The sequence below is a fragment of the Pectinophora gossypiella genome, chromosome Z (genome assembly GCF_024362695.1).
Source record: "Pectinophora gossypiella chromosome Z, ilPecGoss1.1, whole genome shotgun sequence".
Classification (NCBI taxonomy): Eukaryota; Metazoa; Arthropoda; class Insecta; order Lepidoptera; family Gelechiidae; genus Pectinophora; species Pectinophora gossypiella.
This window is the reverse complement of record NC_065433.1, coordinates 18,077,000-18,093,739: the sequence shown is the minus strand read 5'-3', so window position 1 is coordinate 18,093,739 and position 16,740 is coordinate 18,077,000. Positions and strand designations below refer to the sequence as shown.

The 16,740-nt window shown below is 42.3% G+C and overlaps 1 protein-coding gene across 5 annotated transcripts in view; it reads left to right on the top strand.

Annotated features, from left to right (window-relative positions):
* The window catches only part of LOC126380442 (LIM domain only protein 7), a 102,090-nt gene that overhangs the window by 22,548 nt on the left and 62,802 nt on the right, over positions 1 to 16,740 (top strand). For 3 of the 5 annotated variants that reach the window (XM_050029849.1, XM_050029850.1, XM_050029845.1), the window contains exon 2: positions 486 to 522. The exons of the other annotated variants lie outside the window; for them this stretch is intronic. The gene's annotated coding sequence lies outside the window, so the exon portion shown is untranslated. The remainder of the gene's footprint in view (positions 1 to 485; positions 523 to 16,740) is intronic. 5 annotated transcript variants of the gene reach the window in all.

Below are 16,740 nucleotides of genomic sequence, written 5' to 3'. Positions count from 1 at the left end.
TTTTTATGACTCTCGCCTTCGTCGGCCCAAACCCACTGGCTTACATCGTGTATGCGTGCGAGTGTCTCGTTTTTGTCGCCAGCTGTCACTCCGTCGCCGGTTAGTCGCGTAATTGGTTTAATAGTCGCTCGGATTCGGAACACATATCTTACTTTGTATGTTGCCTCCCGGATCTCATCATCGGACAATTACAGTAGCAAATCGTCTTTAATAAAAACTAGAAACAATATCTAACATATTTTTCCTTTTAGAGAATAACTTGTTTTTACGATAATTAATACAGAAGTTTTGGTAGTTTTTAATCAATGCATTTTATGTAACTTTCGCTTTCCATGACCTGGCTTTTATTTTTCAATGACGTCTTTTTATTTCATTTTCAATTGGCGGATGATCTTTTTGTCACGATTTCCCTTTTAGAATTGAGTTTGTTTTTGGTATCCGTTTAGTACGCCCAGGGTTTTAATTCATGTTCTTTTTGTTTACAGGTGTAATATTTTTGACGAAGGAGATTCGTAATTTGTGGTAAGATTAATTTAGTTATCAAAGTACTTTAGACACAATTAACATTTCGATACGGTCTACCTTAATGTAGAACGACGTGGGGCGATAAAAAGAAGGATCTATTGAATAAACTTTTACACGACAAGATGCTGCAGACAATGGCGCATTGTTGTGCATAAATCACTTAAATAATTACGATAATAGTCATTAAATCAGTATTCATTCTTTCACAATCACCAAGAAGTCACGTATTGAGTACTATCTTCGATACATTCTTGCTATGTACACGATAATTTTTTCAATTATGATGCAGTAAGTTAAATACCTATGAGTTTATACTCATGTGTTATATATAACTCTAAGAAATGAACAAAAAGTACAGCTCCTTGTCGTTAGTGTTATTATTATTAGACAATTTGCACTAAAAGATGTACGTATTGAACTTTCATCAGTCTTTGAATAGCAATATTGGCTGAAAAACGTTGTTTTAAATTAGATTAACACGACTCAAGTGTTGAAAATGGCTGCGGACTGTTACTTCTGTCAATTTTTGCTTTTGCCTATAATGTTTTACCGCCTATTTTGTGCACATTATTGTATAGAATATTACATAAACAGCCTATATACGTCCCACTGCGCACAGGCCTCCCCTCAATCAACCGGAAGGGGTATGGAGCATACTCCACTACGCTGCTCCAATGCGGTATATACGGTGCGGTGTGTATAGAATATTATTTAGGACCTAACTTCTCAGGGGATTCAACTTGACGGATCTTAGTCTGCAATATAATCTAATAAATAAAAAAATCAATCAAATAATCTTAATCATTTCGAACGCAAGCAGTTCGGACCGCGGTGCGAATCGTCAAATGGTCTTTTTGAATAGGTCGTGTTGTACCGCTATGGTTGGAGCGGTTGGAGTTGCTCCAGGTATTTTGTGTAGACTCGGCCCACAGGGAAAAATGAAATTTAAGTAAATACTATCTTCTACAATCCGAACTCATTGCTGCCTGAAATAGCCCAAATCAACCCACTGCAAAGAAGTTATTCGGCGTTTCATTTAGAAAGAGCTCTTAGTCGATTCGCACCGCGGTTTCAACGAGACCCAACATGACGGAGTATTGAAATCGGCGAGTTGACGAATCGGCGAGTTGTTGGTTGTTGGTTGTTTGTTGTAAGTTTGTAAATGTGGCGTCCAATATGGAAATAAATATTTTCTTTCTTTTTCTTTCTTTAGTTGCTGGTTTCTTATCACCGTATGGTACGTCATATCCTTCTTGGGACTTTAATGCCATGTGTTGCAAGTTGCCTTCTGGGGACTTGTGACTGTGTAAAGATAACGATCTTACGCTGAGCCTTTATGTATATTATACATACATACTTAGAGTAACTCACGCTAGCAAACCCTAATGGGGCGGGTAGGACCATCCCCAGGAATCAATGTAACTTATGACAAGAAACTGCAACAGCAACACATCTTTTAAAAACCAATGAGGGTATACATTACAAGTTATTTAATAAGCTAGACAGAGCGTCTTCGTTTTTCGCTCTCTCGAACACTGTGATTGGTCAAATCGCATATCTCCGCTCTTCTCCGCCCATCTCCGCGTCAGTGGAAACCCGGCCTAACGCGCAAGTGCGAGCGAGACATACCCGCGCGCTCTCCCCCTTATACCTTAGCGGGGACTAAAGTAAGACCCAGAGGGGGTAAGATCGGCGCCCGATACGAATTGGTGCGGAGCGGAGAGTTATCGTTCTATACGTAGTATTATTCTATATTCCACAGTGATAGGCTGATAACCTGTGACGATCCTAGGACGAATATGAATTAATAAAAGTTTATCAAAAGTCAATTTGTAGAGACTTTTTATTACACAGTGCTAAGATGGATATAATGAACCGTAAGCCAAGTAATCAGCCACTCGCTGTCATCAGACCAATGGTATCATATAGGGAGGACACAGTCAGTCGCTCCTCTGTTTACATGCTGGAAGACATGCAGCAGAACATGTTTTTTTTTTACTAGTACCCCTGCCGCACAGGATAGGCAGGGACCTTATCAATCACATACATATGTTAACAATCTATCTCTTATGTCTATTCTGCCCGCAAGGGGCCCTACGCTACGTACACTTTCAGTCTGTTCCTCTATTACCATACCAGTTCTCGCTTTTATGCCTCTCGCACTTTCATTCATCGTCTTTCATTCTTTTCATACCTAATTCCCTACTCTACTTCTTATTACTATTAGGAGATGGACACTGGACACAGGGGTTTTCTTTTTTATTATTTTTTATCAAATTTTTTATTAGACAATGCAATGCTTTCTTAATCTATTTCTTACATGCTAAACAGTTGTCACTATGTTTAATCTTAATTCTAATTGCTTATATCTATTTTAAACTTTTGACTATTATATGTATTTATAACTAGCACAATATACAATATAATCAAGTTTACTTTAACTATTTTTCTTATTAACTAATTTCACAATTTTTGTAACATAGGCAACAAAAGCTTTATAATTTTTCTTATCGGTGAAGCAGAACATGTTCTATGATGTTTGCTCACTCCCAGTCCAGCATAAAAGCAGTTTATTGTAATGAAGTTTATTATATCCGCTCCCGCTTATGCGGGAGTAGCGAGCGACGTGGCATACTGCGGCGGACGCGCGTGCGCCGACCCAAATACCCGCCTCTAACGGTGCGTGCGACCACTGTGTGCGTCGACCTGTGCCAACCAACCAGACATCTAGTGTGGGTAACACCAACACTATCCTAGTGTTTTTAGTTGGTCTAGTCGGGAGTATGCATCGGGGCCTGGTGTTATAGTGGTGTATGATCGTGATGCTTGATCTTTATTTTATTGGAATTCATCATTATCATCAATTATGATACAAAATAGTACCATAATGATACAAAATTCTCATCGTACGGTCCATCCAAAGTACTGTGCCGTATTCTAAAATTGGTATTAGAAATTTTCTGTCCACTGCTTACAAATGTGTTCATAACATAATATTCTCCACTTGTATTCACAAGTTAACCACAATGGCCATGCGACAGTGTATCGCGGACGTCCCTGGGCATCATTATCTGGACGATCGATGTGACCGCATGATAACTTCATATTATTCCGTATTTCTTGTCGACACCTACTTTTTGCTATGCTATCTTGTAAATGCTTTACTGGATGCTTACGCATGGTGTTGGAGATCCTGGAGTTGATACCAGTATACCCCATCTAGTTTTAAGTTACACCTGTCATTTTCTTATCTGCCGAAAAGGAAAACGACTCTCGATTACCCGACAGCCATAAAATTTATGAAACATACGTCAATTTTAGGCAGAAACTTTATATTGGCCAATATTACGACAGAATTAAGTTGACAGCACACGTCATACGGGTCGCTTATCAGCGAGATGCCTATTTTATTCGCCCGGGTTATTCATGCATTCACTCAACCATTTTCATTCAAAATTAACAGTTGTCAATCATCCGTCCCTTTCCTTTTCGCCGGATAAGAATATGACGGGTATAACTTAAAATTAGGTGTCTGCAGAAATCGGGACCAATGATAGACTTAGTTATGATAATCTAGTATTTAGCTTTATGTACGCTACTCTACATAACTGATTAGATTATTATTTAGGTGCCAACCGCTTTTGGTATTTTTTTTTAAAGATTATAATGATGATCTGTAGTAATTGTTTATCATCGCCCATAAAATGACGAGTGATCTTAACGTAACATAAGCTCACGACTATATCCCAATTAGGGTAGTCAGAGGTACATCCATCGCAAGTGAACTTAGTACCTACATCTCGCTGAGATTTCGTTAGGCCAACGTCGTAGGTGGTGAACCGTATCGCCGTCTATAATGGACGAGCCACTGTGTTAGTGAACTCATCGGTGCAAGTCCGGGGTTCGAACTGGCGATTTCCGATTAAGAAGCAAGCCGGTGTACCACAGGACCACAGTGACCATATCTTATATCAGTGATCTTGAACAATCTTAATAAAAACGTATCCGGACAATTCACCGTATATCTTATTCTTATCATCATGCCGAAACTCAAGTTACATCGTTTGAGGACCTAACTTTGCCTGAAGAGTGGTAATCGGCAGTATCCGAAGCCACCAGGAACGTCTAGGTCTAGGCGTTATGTAGCTAACTAGTCATCATCATCATCAGCCCATTAACGTCCCCACTGCTGGGGCACGGGCCTTCCCTATGGATGGATAGGGAGAACGGGCCTGAAACCATCACGCGGGCCCAGTGCGGATTGATGGTTATTAACGACTGCTAATGCAGCTGGGACCAACGGCTTAACGTGCCTTCCGAAGCACGGAGGAGCTCGAGATGAAAACTTTTACCTTTTAACTTTTTTTTTTGCTAACTAGTTGTTTAAATTATGTTACTTTAGTAGCGCCGCTCACTGAGAAATTGACGAGCAACAGGTTAGCATAGTATGGGCATGTAATGAGGTGGGATGAAAGTCATATAACGAGGAAAGTTGAGTATGAATGTGAATGGGTATAGGGGTAGGGGACGACCCAAGAATGTGTGTCAAAGGTGTGATGAGTACAGAGATGACGACTGGTTGAAATGAATAGAAGAGGAATACATGTTGTGCCGACTCCACCTAGAGTGGGATAAGGGCAGGAGGATGATGATGTTTTAATTATGTTAGGTAAGAGAAGCATCACGAATCATAATGACTTTTTTGACCCAGACATTTCTGTAAACAATTTCCTACTTGTCCATGTCCAACGTTAATTGCTTCATGATGAAAAGGCGAAATGTTACAAAGAAGGTTGGAAGTTGAGTTACCGTTCATATAACGGTGGTCGGTCGGTAGTGACTATGAGTAATTAGCAACGTTACTAATTTGCCACTTGATATCAGACGCGGTGAACTATGCCAGCACAATGAACTTGAAGTCTACTTACACCATAAAGTAAGGAATAATACTATGTATAGAACGGCAACTCTGCTCCCCACCAGCGGCTAAGCTAGGATTACCTCACTCCCCTCGGTCTTACTTCAGTGTTGAATCGCGTGGGCTGCGGACGATTGTTTTTAATTTTTATTAGTACATTTTGTGTTCGAATTTTAAAATTGAACACCGGCGTTCTTTCGGCTGATTCGAATATTTGATTTGTTATTAATTGCCAGTACCGGCGCAATCCGCGCGGCGCGCGGCGTCTTTAAATGTGTACTTCTTCATGGTGATTGTTTGCCCAATTGCTAATAATTGGCAATCAAATTGAACCTAGTATAAGTGATTAATGTAAAAATAAGGTAAATGCAATTAATTAGCTCAGTGAAATTTTAAGTGAAGTGTAGTGCCTATTTTTTATATTGTAACTTATAAAACCCGCTCAGAGTAATTATTAGCTCTTGTGACGTTGACGTTTGTAAAAGGTTATAAGTCTCTATCTCTGTCGTATGTGGTAGTATAGTACTTATCTAAGTAAGTAATGCTGGTTGAATTAGGTATTGTAGACGGCAACCCTCAGACGTCACTCACACAGATGCGCGTGGACGATAACGTCAATATGTAGTGTCTGTGTAAAATGAGGGGTATGCTTACACACTCTCTAATTGTAAAATGTTTAGTGAGATAGGCTTTTACAGTTAGCCGCAAAGGTAAATTTTCGCTCAACTTACAATCTACGAATAAAAAGTTATAAAGGTTTGACATTTGGATACCCGGTGGGAGCTCTCAGCTCAGCGCTCCCGACTTGTCCGGCTAAGTAGTTAATGTCATTAACGGCAAATCAAAACATATTTCGATAACTCATTACAGACATCCCGGTTTATGCACTCTTGCCTAACTTATCATCTCCTTGCTTCTTCGCAAACCCTGTTAACCTCCTCGTTTGTAAAGCCTATAATAACCTAAGAATTAGTAACTTTTAGTACCATATCACATTAACTTTTTGATGAATTGAACTATTTGTAAGGCTCTTTAAATGTCAAATACGTTAATGCGACAGGATTCTAAAGTGAGTGCATGGTTGTAAAATGTTAATGTTGCGAACTCTTCGTAGGTTTTGTAATCTTTTTATATTATTATGTTTTTTATATTTATTCTTTTTTGACGTTTTGTATGTTGATTTTGTTTTACTTCTTGTCGTTTGCTTTTTGGTGACTGGTGAAAATATATTAAATAATTCTCAAAGCTAAGTATCTGTTATTCCTTCATTTCATTTAGTTATACAGTCCATTTCATATTCATCAGCTACCACCGTAGCTCACATTTTGGTCCTTCATCGGTAGTAATCATCCCTATTTTCTCAATTTCATTTTTTTGACATTTCCGTTTTCTCTCATTTCGATTATTTGTTCGTAAAGGAAACACACTATCTACACTCATTTTAACGCATTTTCTTTACTTCTTCGATTTTTTTTCACCCATGTTTACCCGTAGCAAGAGCAAACTCACGCAGGCGGTTGAGCACGCCCCCGCCCCAGCTCCGCAGCACGCCGAATCTTCATCGGCAGCCGACGATGACCGCGCTCGTAGCGCTCGTAGTGGGTCGTCACGGTCGTCTGCCACCATCAAGGCACAAAAGGCTGCAGCTGAGGCGCTCGCTCTCCGTCGCCGACTCGAGCGTGAACAAGAGCTTGCCTCACGTGAGCTGGCGCGTCAGCGCGAGCTTGCTACTTTACAACAGCAGGTCGAGGACCGCGAACTGCAGGCGGAACTTGCAGCTATCGATGCCGAGGCAGCTAGTAGCCGTGCGGGCAGCTTTTTAAGTGGTAAAGAAAGCGTAGAACGAACAAGGCAATGGGTTGAAAACCAAAAGCTTAGAGAACCCGGCTGTTCGGTACCGCCACCGGCAGCCACGAGGGCAACTTTATTTCCACCAACGAGTCTCAAAGAGCAACAATTAAAGGTCAACGCGTCCGAGGCGGTTGGTCATACGGCCCCGCTCGTCCCAACGGAACCTGACCCACCAACCGTTCTTCTTCAAGCTGTAGCCGACACAGCGGCAGCCGCAAAGGCTCTGGCCTCTGCCGCCGGCGTTAAAAAGCTAGAGTTGCCACAATTTTTCGGCAACGCGTTGCAATGGTTGCAATTTAAACGTATTTTCGATTATACAAAGATACATTTTTCAGCTTTAGACAACATAACACGACTAGACAACGCACTTCGTGGGCCCGCACGTGAGGCCGTAGCGGCGCTGTTGATGTCGACGGAGGACCCCGACGAGGTCATGCGCGCTCTCGAGGAGAACTTTGCGCGCCCCGAACTCATCGTATTCAGGGAGGTGAACAACCTGAAAACATTGCCCAAACTAGGTAATGAATTACGTGAGCTAGGAATCCTCACTAACAAGGTACGCAACTCCATCTCTACTATGAAATTATTAAACCAACGTGAATATATAAGTTCGCCTGAGCTTTTTCACACAGTGTTAGGCAAACTTAATCCTACCACTAAAACCAGATGGACGGATTTCGCGGTCCAGGATAATACCGGCCGTCCTAAACTTGAGATTTTGTCCGATTTTTTGAAACGCGAGTTAGACCAACATATTCGTTTCGGTCTATCGCCCGAGATGGGCTCGTTTCAATCAAACAACATTCCGGTCTCTACATTAAAACCTTTTAAACGCGAAAATGTACACGTTGTTACACACAAACCTAAATCGCAAAATACAGGGTGTTCAATTAAAACAGAAAATACAGAGCCTAAGTGTGTATTTTGCAAAAATAACCACAACATCCGAGATTGCACTGAATTTAAAGCGTTATCAATTGAAGAACGTTGGCGGTGGCTGCGTGAGGCGAAAGTCTGTTATCGATGCTTAAAGGCAGGTTCTCATCAATGGAAAACATGCAGAGTCAACCCGTGCGGGGTGGACGGCTGCCCTTTTCGTCATAGCTCGCTTTTACATCAACAACAACCATCTCCTCTCGTTAACGCAATCCACACAGAGCTTACAAACACAGATAACACTCAGTCGATCCCAAGTGAACACGTAGATCCCGAAAAGTTGATAGTATCTACTACTACCGCCACAGACACACAGAGCACCACCCTTGCCAGTCGACCTCGTGCTTATCTTAAAATCGTTCCTGTTACAGTCTCCGGCCCTACTGGAACCTGTAACGTGTACGCACTCCTCGACGACGGAAGTACCGCTACACTTATAGATTCTAGCATCGCCACGCGTATTGGAGCGACGGGACCGCGACAGACGATAACGGTCAACGGAGTAGGCGGTCTCGTAAGAAAAACTACCGTCTCCCTCGTAGAGTTCAGCATCAAGGGTAGGTACTCGCAAGAGACTTTCAAAATTAAGAACGCCCGCGCAATGGATGACTTAGGTCTACGGCCACAATCTATAAGTCGCGATAAGATAAATTCATACTCGCATTTAAGTGATTTAATTGACTTTGTCACGTACGAGAATGCCACTCCAAGCGTACTCATTGGAGCGGAACACTGGCATCTCTCAATAAACCGAGAGGTTCGGACCGGAGGGAAAAATGATCCCGTCGCTTGCCTGACAGCGCTTGGCTGGACACTGTATGGTGTTGCTTCCTCCCGAACAAAACTCATTGAATTTGTAAACCACACCTTTGTGAGGTACGATGACGACAGTATTGAAACTCTATTAAAGGAACAATATAAACTTGACTCCATAGGTATAAAATATACAGACACATCGCTCAACAAACAGGATCAACGCGCAGTCGACATTTTAGAGGCGACTGCTAGGCGGCTACCCTCTGGTCATTTTGAAGTAGGTATGCCTTGGCGCGACGACGTTATACGCGTCCCTGACAGTCACCCCCAAGCGTTGTCTCGTTTTTTAAGTTTGGAGCGTCGTATGTCCAAAGAGCCTGAGTTCGCTAAGGCATACACCGAGTTCATGAATAACATGATTGACAAGGGTTACGCAGAGGAGTGTTCTCCAGAGTCTTACCACGTTTTTCATAAAAAAGACTGTGACAACTTGCGGCTTTATCTCCCACATTTTGGCGTATACCATCCTCAAAAACAAAAGGTTAGGGTTGTGCACGACGCAGCAGCTAGAAACGAGGGTATAAGTTTAAATTCCCTGCTGATCCCTGGTCCTGATCTACTACAACCTCTTCTCAAAATTTTATTTCGGTTTCGGGAAGGCCTCGTCGCGATGACAGCCGACATTAAGGAAATGTTTCCTCAAGTTCGGATAAGGGAACAGGACAGAGACGCTCTTCGATACTTGTGGAGGTCAGACAAATCACAACCCCTTAAAGAGTTTAGGATGACATCGGTCATATTCGGTGCGTGCTGTAGCCCCTTTGTAGCACAGTTTATAAAAAACAAAAATGCTCGCGAACATACTCACCAGTTCCCTAAAGCCGTAGACGCCATCTTGTTCAGTCATTATATGGACGACTACATCGATTCTCAAGATGACGTAAACGAGGCCGCCCATTTAGCTGCGGACATAGTCAAGGTGCATGGTGCAGCCTGTTTCGAGATGCGAGGATGGATCTCCAATAAGTCAGAGGCACTTAAGCTTGTCCCCGAGGACTTGAGAGCTGTCCAACAAGTGGAGGTTGATCTTGGTGAGTCAGCTAGTTTCATACGAGCTTTAGGCATAGCGTGGTACCCCAGCACAGATTTTATAGGGTTTCGCACGGGTTTGACTGAAACGGCGCCAGTCAAATTGACTAAGAGGAAGGTTTTGTCGCACATAATGCGCGTTTATGACCCTTTGGGTTTGTTAGGGCCCATTGTTGTACAAGGGCGAATACTTTTTCAACAAACTTGGCGGACTAACGTCGGCTGGGACACCGACCTTCCCCAAACTGAGGCATCAAAGTGGTCTGATTGGTTTCGAGACCTGTCTAAAGTCACGGCGTTAAAGATTCCGCGTTGGTACTCGGGCGCAAAGGGATCTGAACCCTCTTTTAGAGAGCTGCATGTTTTTTCCGACGCGAGCGAGCTCGCCTATGCTTGTGTTGCTTACTGGCGTTTACTTTACCCTGACGGAAGCATCAAGGTCGCTCTCATAGCGAGCAAAGCCCGAGTTTCCCCATTAAGACCGATTTCGATTCCACGCTTGGAACTGCAGGCCGCTTTGATAGCCTCACGGCTTGGGGTCACCATCAAGGACAGTCATCGCAAAAAATCTATCCGTACTTATTTTTGGACTGACTCGATGACTGTCCTTCAGTGGTTACGTAACGACGCACGAGCCTTTAAACCTTTCGTTGCCCATCGGCTTGGAGAGATATTAGAAAATTCGTCAGTCGAAAATTGGCGATGGGTACCGACAGATTTGAACGTGGCCGATGATGCAACGAGGTTGCGCCCTATAAATTTGGACGCTACCCATAGGTGGTTTAGCGGTCCCTCATTTCTTTTGAAATCTTCGGAGGACTGGCCCTCAGAGCCATTGAATGTCCCACCAGTTCGAGACGAGTTGAAATGTCCGCGGAACGAATTGGTGGGATTACTCACGATAGGCGTGGTCATTCCCGACCCAGTCACACCTCCTTTGGACCGTTTTAGTGACTGGGTGCGTTTGTTGCGTGCCACAGCACGAACGCATCAAGCCGCGGCTTTGTTTAAAAACTGTTTGGCTACCGCTCATCCACGTCTCCGCCGCTTGTCCACGCCCGCCGCGCTGCCGCCTCTCGATGCCGATCTCATGAAAGCCGCAGAAAGGCATGTTTTACGACGGATCCAACTCGAGTCATTCCAGAACGAAATCCACCTTATCGTCAACTCGAAGCCAATCCCCTCGAGCAGCCGCATTTCCAAACTGTCGCCCTCACTGGGAGAGGACAAGCTCCTGCACTTGGCTGGGCGAATTAAAGCAGTCGAAAACGTGGACCCCAACGTACGCTCTCCGATCTTACTCGATGGACGTCACCCAGCTGCCCGATTATTGGTCGAACATTACCATCGGCGAGCCGGCCATGCCAACCATGAAGCAGTCATCAATGAAATTAGACAAAGGTTTTGGCTTCTCAGACTCAGAAACACCGTCAGAACCGTAGCGAACCGATGCCTACAATGCAGAATACGAAAAGCCGCACCGTTGAATCCACCGACAGGAGACCTGCCGCCACAAAGACTGGCACACCATCAGCGGCCGTTCACTTTCACTGGCCTCGATTATTTTGGCCCCGTAAACGTGACTGTCGGCCGCCGCCACGAGAAACGATACGTAGCGCTCTACACATGTCTCACGACGAGGGCTCTACATCTGGAATTGGTGCATAGCCTGTCCGCTGATTCGGCGATTATGAGTCTTCGCCGCTTCATAGCCAGAAGAGGACAACCAGATACCATTTTCTCCGATAATGGCACGGCGTTTGTGGGAGCAAATCGGATTCTTCGAGAATTTTTTAACGAAAATGTACGAGACTTCGTGGCTACCAAGGCGATCCGCTGGAAGTTTATACCCCCGGCAGCTCCCACTTTTGGAGGTGCGTGGGAGAGGATGGTGAAAACCGTGAAGGTGGCCCTGGGAGCGACTCTGAAGGAAAGGTCGCCCAAAGAGGAAACTTTAGCGACGCTTTTGGCGGAGGCTGAGGCGATCGCCAATTCGCGACCTCTCACGCACGTCTCCGTGGAGCCTGATGACCCGACGACCATCACGCCATTTCATTTTTTACTTGGAGGGTTGCCAGCTCAAGTATCTACGCCGGAAACTGCAGACTGCAACCTTTTTGGCCGAGCAGAGTGGAGAAAAGCCTTACGCCTCGCCGACCTGTACTGGAAACGCTGGGTGCGCGAGGTGCTCCCGACATTACAGCCCAGACAGTCTACCCGGAGTCACGCAACGGTTCGAGTTGGCGATACAGTCATAATCTGCGACGGGACACTGCCCAGAGGATTGTGGCCACTTGGTCGGATCAGCCAGCTTCACCCCGGGCGAGACGGAGTCTGCAGGGTGGTGGACGTGGACACAGCTGCGGGCACGCTGCGCCGCCCCCTCAGAAAGATTGTGGAAATTGGTGCAATGCTGCACGAGGGGGAGGATGTTGCGAACTCTTCGTAGGTTTTGTAATCTTTTTATATTATTATGTTTTTTATATTTATTCTTTTTTGACGTTTTGTATGTTGATTTTGTTTTACTTCTTGTCGTTTGCTTTTTGGTGACTGGTGAAAATATATTAAATAATTCTCAAAGCTAAGTATCTGTTATTCCTTCATTTCATTTAGTTATACAGTCCATTTCATATTCATCAGCTACCACCGTAGCTCACAGTTAATTCGCCTGATTTCTTTTCTTTATTTGTAACAACTTTGGACTGTACTGGATTGGACTGGATGCACTGTAATTGAAGATGGTCAATTACAGTCATTTTCCAAGTTGCCTTACTAATGTCGTGTTTTTTATTATAAATATTGTTAGTTTGGCTAAAGAAACCATGTGCCAAGTAATATGTCAAGCAATTAAGGTTCGTGGTATGAGTAAGTGATTAGTAAGGTGGTAAGGTTACTAATTTTCCACCTGACATCTGCTCTGATGCTTAGTGAATAATTAAGTAATGTCTCTAATTAGACAGCTGACTTCACAATTAAAACAATATTTTTTTCTACAAAACTATAGTAAAATTAGTTTCGTTCATATCATATATCACGATTAGTAAATAGGTGCCTATTTAAAAGCGATACCAAATTGAGAATTAGGGTTTGATGGCAAAGGTATTTAAAACTGGATTCATTACCTAATATTTTTTTGAAAACGTATTATTATTGGTTTCTCTCATAAAATTACCTTTGCATACTGACAGCTTATAAATAGTGATTTTCAAGGCGAAAGTTAAACTTACATTTTACAGATCAAATCAATGTTACAAGATATCGATCGGCATTTACTACTACGAACAATCGATATTACAATTTAAAAAAATATTTTATCTATTATAGTGCCGACTTTTGCCTGTTAAAGAAACAAGTCCCAGGCGAAAGTCAATTGGTACAATTAGTATCAGTGTTCAACTCAGCGCCAGATGTGGTTATACCAAGTGGAAATAAGCGCCGTCGCGTGCTCCACGAGAATCCTTTCTTCCGTTCTGTTATATTAACTGGAATTCGAAGGTACATCTGGTGAATGTCTTGCAAAGTTCGACAACCCCTACTGAGCTAGCGAGTACGAACTATGACCTGTTGCACTCCCAATAACGACAAAGAACCCCGTTGCAGAGGAACGTCTACGAGTTATTACCTACTAGTATGTGGGTACGAATATCTCGTATTTTGCAGTTACTTTGTGAATATTATAAATTCTCCTTCTCATTTAAATACAAAGTTATCAAGTGTCGTATACTATAAGTTACACTGGCAAGTTGTTCGACAACCGTATTAATTAATGTCTTTTGCTATTTGTTACTTGTACCAAATTATAAGCGAAGGAACGCATGACGGGTGTGTGGTGTGACCTTGCGGCGTCGGCATCGCGTCGTCGGCACAGTAAAATATTACATACATGTATGTGCAACTTACATGCCCGCTGGTAGTTACATTCCGTTATACCGACCTACGGTGAAAGCGAGGAATTAGTACAATGTTAATTCTCTTTGAATTTTTCGAAGGGTACCTACATCTCTGTGCTTCTACTAGCTACATTAGTGTTAGAATAGACGTTGTCTGCAGCAACTTCTTTGCTTGTCATGATTATATTGTTCATAGTATCACAACCTATAGGTATGAGAAGTGAAGATGTTGTATATCAACATGTTATTCAAGAGTTCACAATAAAAACGATATCGCTAGAAATTCCCAGGTCCCGCACCAACAATGTATCGTAGTAAAGTCTAGCCAGATTTATAGGTCCCACTTCCTCAATAACTGTCCCGAGTGGCCCTAATTGAGCCATGAGTTACGGCGGGATCTCGTATGAATTACAGATACTCTTACATGCACTTCGGAACGCGATGGAATTGTCTCAGGAATTCTGTTGTGACCACGTTGTGCCTTTGAATAGTAATTATGCGGCAGTCGCCCATCATGTAACGGTTATTGTCGTCCCAATCGTGCTGCACATATCTAATATTAGATTTTATGTTAGCCATGAACATCAAACCGCAGAATAGGAAACGAGCATTTTAATTATTATTTTTGGTTCGTGTTTGAAGACACTGATTCTATTCTAAAAGAAAGTATATTTGCTGGGATGTAAACCATTGACATTATACAGGTTGTGTCGTGCGCTGTCAGTGATTTGTGTAGCGCAACTGAGTTTACGTAGCGCGCTGACCAGCTCGCCGGGTTCCAGCTACCTATGTAAATTACTGTGTTACTTAGGTATACTTAGCTGAAAAGAAAAAAAAAAATGCATTAAAACTGTCTTCATCTATGCTCCTATGTAATGCTGGTCTAAATAGGATTTTTCAATTTAAAAATTGGTCTAGGTAAATAGGTTTTTTAAATAACGAATAATATATTGAAAAAATGTATTGAAACAACAATCGTGCCCATCAAAATCAATTTGTATTAATAGGTGTTCTAATTACTTTTGAAATAAGATTCTCCTTTGTGTGACACTTCTAATAAAACCGTGAACTACAGCCGATTAGGCGGTAGTGTAATATTTGCAGCGCAAGTGCTGACGTTAAAATCAGCAGGTTATAAGAACAGAACAGACGTCATAGTAATTATGGCGCTTGCTAAGCGATCCGTCTTGCTTACAATAAATATACCGCAAACTTTGTGTAATCAATCACTATCAGTTTATAGCTGAGATAAAATTGGAAGATGCGTCAGATCAAAGTTTTCACCTCGAATGTATGCAGGAAAGTGAGAATACTATGGAAGGATAATGAATGGGAATTTGATTGTTTATGGTATGGAAGGAGGATGGCTAATGAATAAGGATGGCTATGTAAGGCAGTTTTAAAAAGTAAGGGAGGGGACTCTATGGTGCGATGTCGGTCGGGTTAGAAGATTTTGTTAAAATATAAAGGAGTAAAGATATTTAAAATATCCCGTGTTATTTCTATATTCCACATGTATTATGCTAGCCACATTAGAGCCTATCATAACATCGACCTGGGATAGACATTTAGGAGTCGCCGGACACGGCTTGGATTATATGACTATGACTGACTAGATTATTCCAAATTATACACTGAGATGTATATAAACGTACCTACTTACATAAATTAGGTAAAAAAATGGTATTTCGACGCGTCTCATTGAGGCAACTGGCGATCCAAGAGCTGGCAGCTTTTTTGCGCAGAGAATAGGCCTGGCAGTTCAGAAGGGCAATGCTGCCAGCGTTTTGGGCACTCTACCTCAGTGTGGCGCGCTGGAAGAAGTATTCTATTTATAATAAGCTGGTCTTGTTTTTATTGTTCTTTTTTATCTCATTTTCTAAAAAAGATCAAAGTAATGTACATAATTTAACCCATATTATGTTCAATATTTTTTATGCAGAAAAAATTGTTTGATAAAAAACAATCGTGAAAAAAGAAGGTAAAATAAATAGGTCCAGAAAAGAAATCCAATGCTATCAATCGTGAAATTTATTACATATATTGCTTCAGAACGTATTTCACCGCGTGTGTCTGATTTTGGGGTCACAAGTACATGTTTAGGCAGTAGGTTACTTAGTGAGTCTATACTAAAAGATATAGGTACAGAGAAGCCTTGTGTATTCGAATTAGCGTGATGTGGGTGGTGCTAATATTGCGTACTGTTTAAGAGTTTGGTGAACCTTTTCATTTATTTATACTTTATGATCTTGCGGCTACCGACCTTGCTATATTAAACAGAGTAAATCTAAGCTGGTGACATACCCCGGACACTTAACACAAAAAATCCTCGCATTACATAGATACTACACATTGACGTTATCGTACACACGCATCTGTGTGTGTCTACAATAACTAGGGGGCGAGGTAAACCTAGCTCAGAGACTGGTGTCAGTTGCCGTTCTATACGTAGAATTATTCCTTATTCTATGCTGATAATCAAACATGTTTCAAGCAGATCTATTACCGTAGTATCAACCTCAAATTTCGACATCTGTGGCATATCATGCGTACCACATTTCAAATCTTGCCTTTTTATCGCCATGAAAACTTGCGACAGTTGGTAATCCAGGTCTGAGTAAATAGTGTCGTGTAAGTGTGGCGGCAAATGCGTTGTCTTAATGCGAATATAACTGTTGTGGTGGCGGTGTTATTAGCCTGCGATTTCAGTTAATTAAATTTAGCCGCACTCCGACCGTTCGGAATCCGTTCCCGGTGCATTGCCCTTGAAAGTTT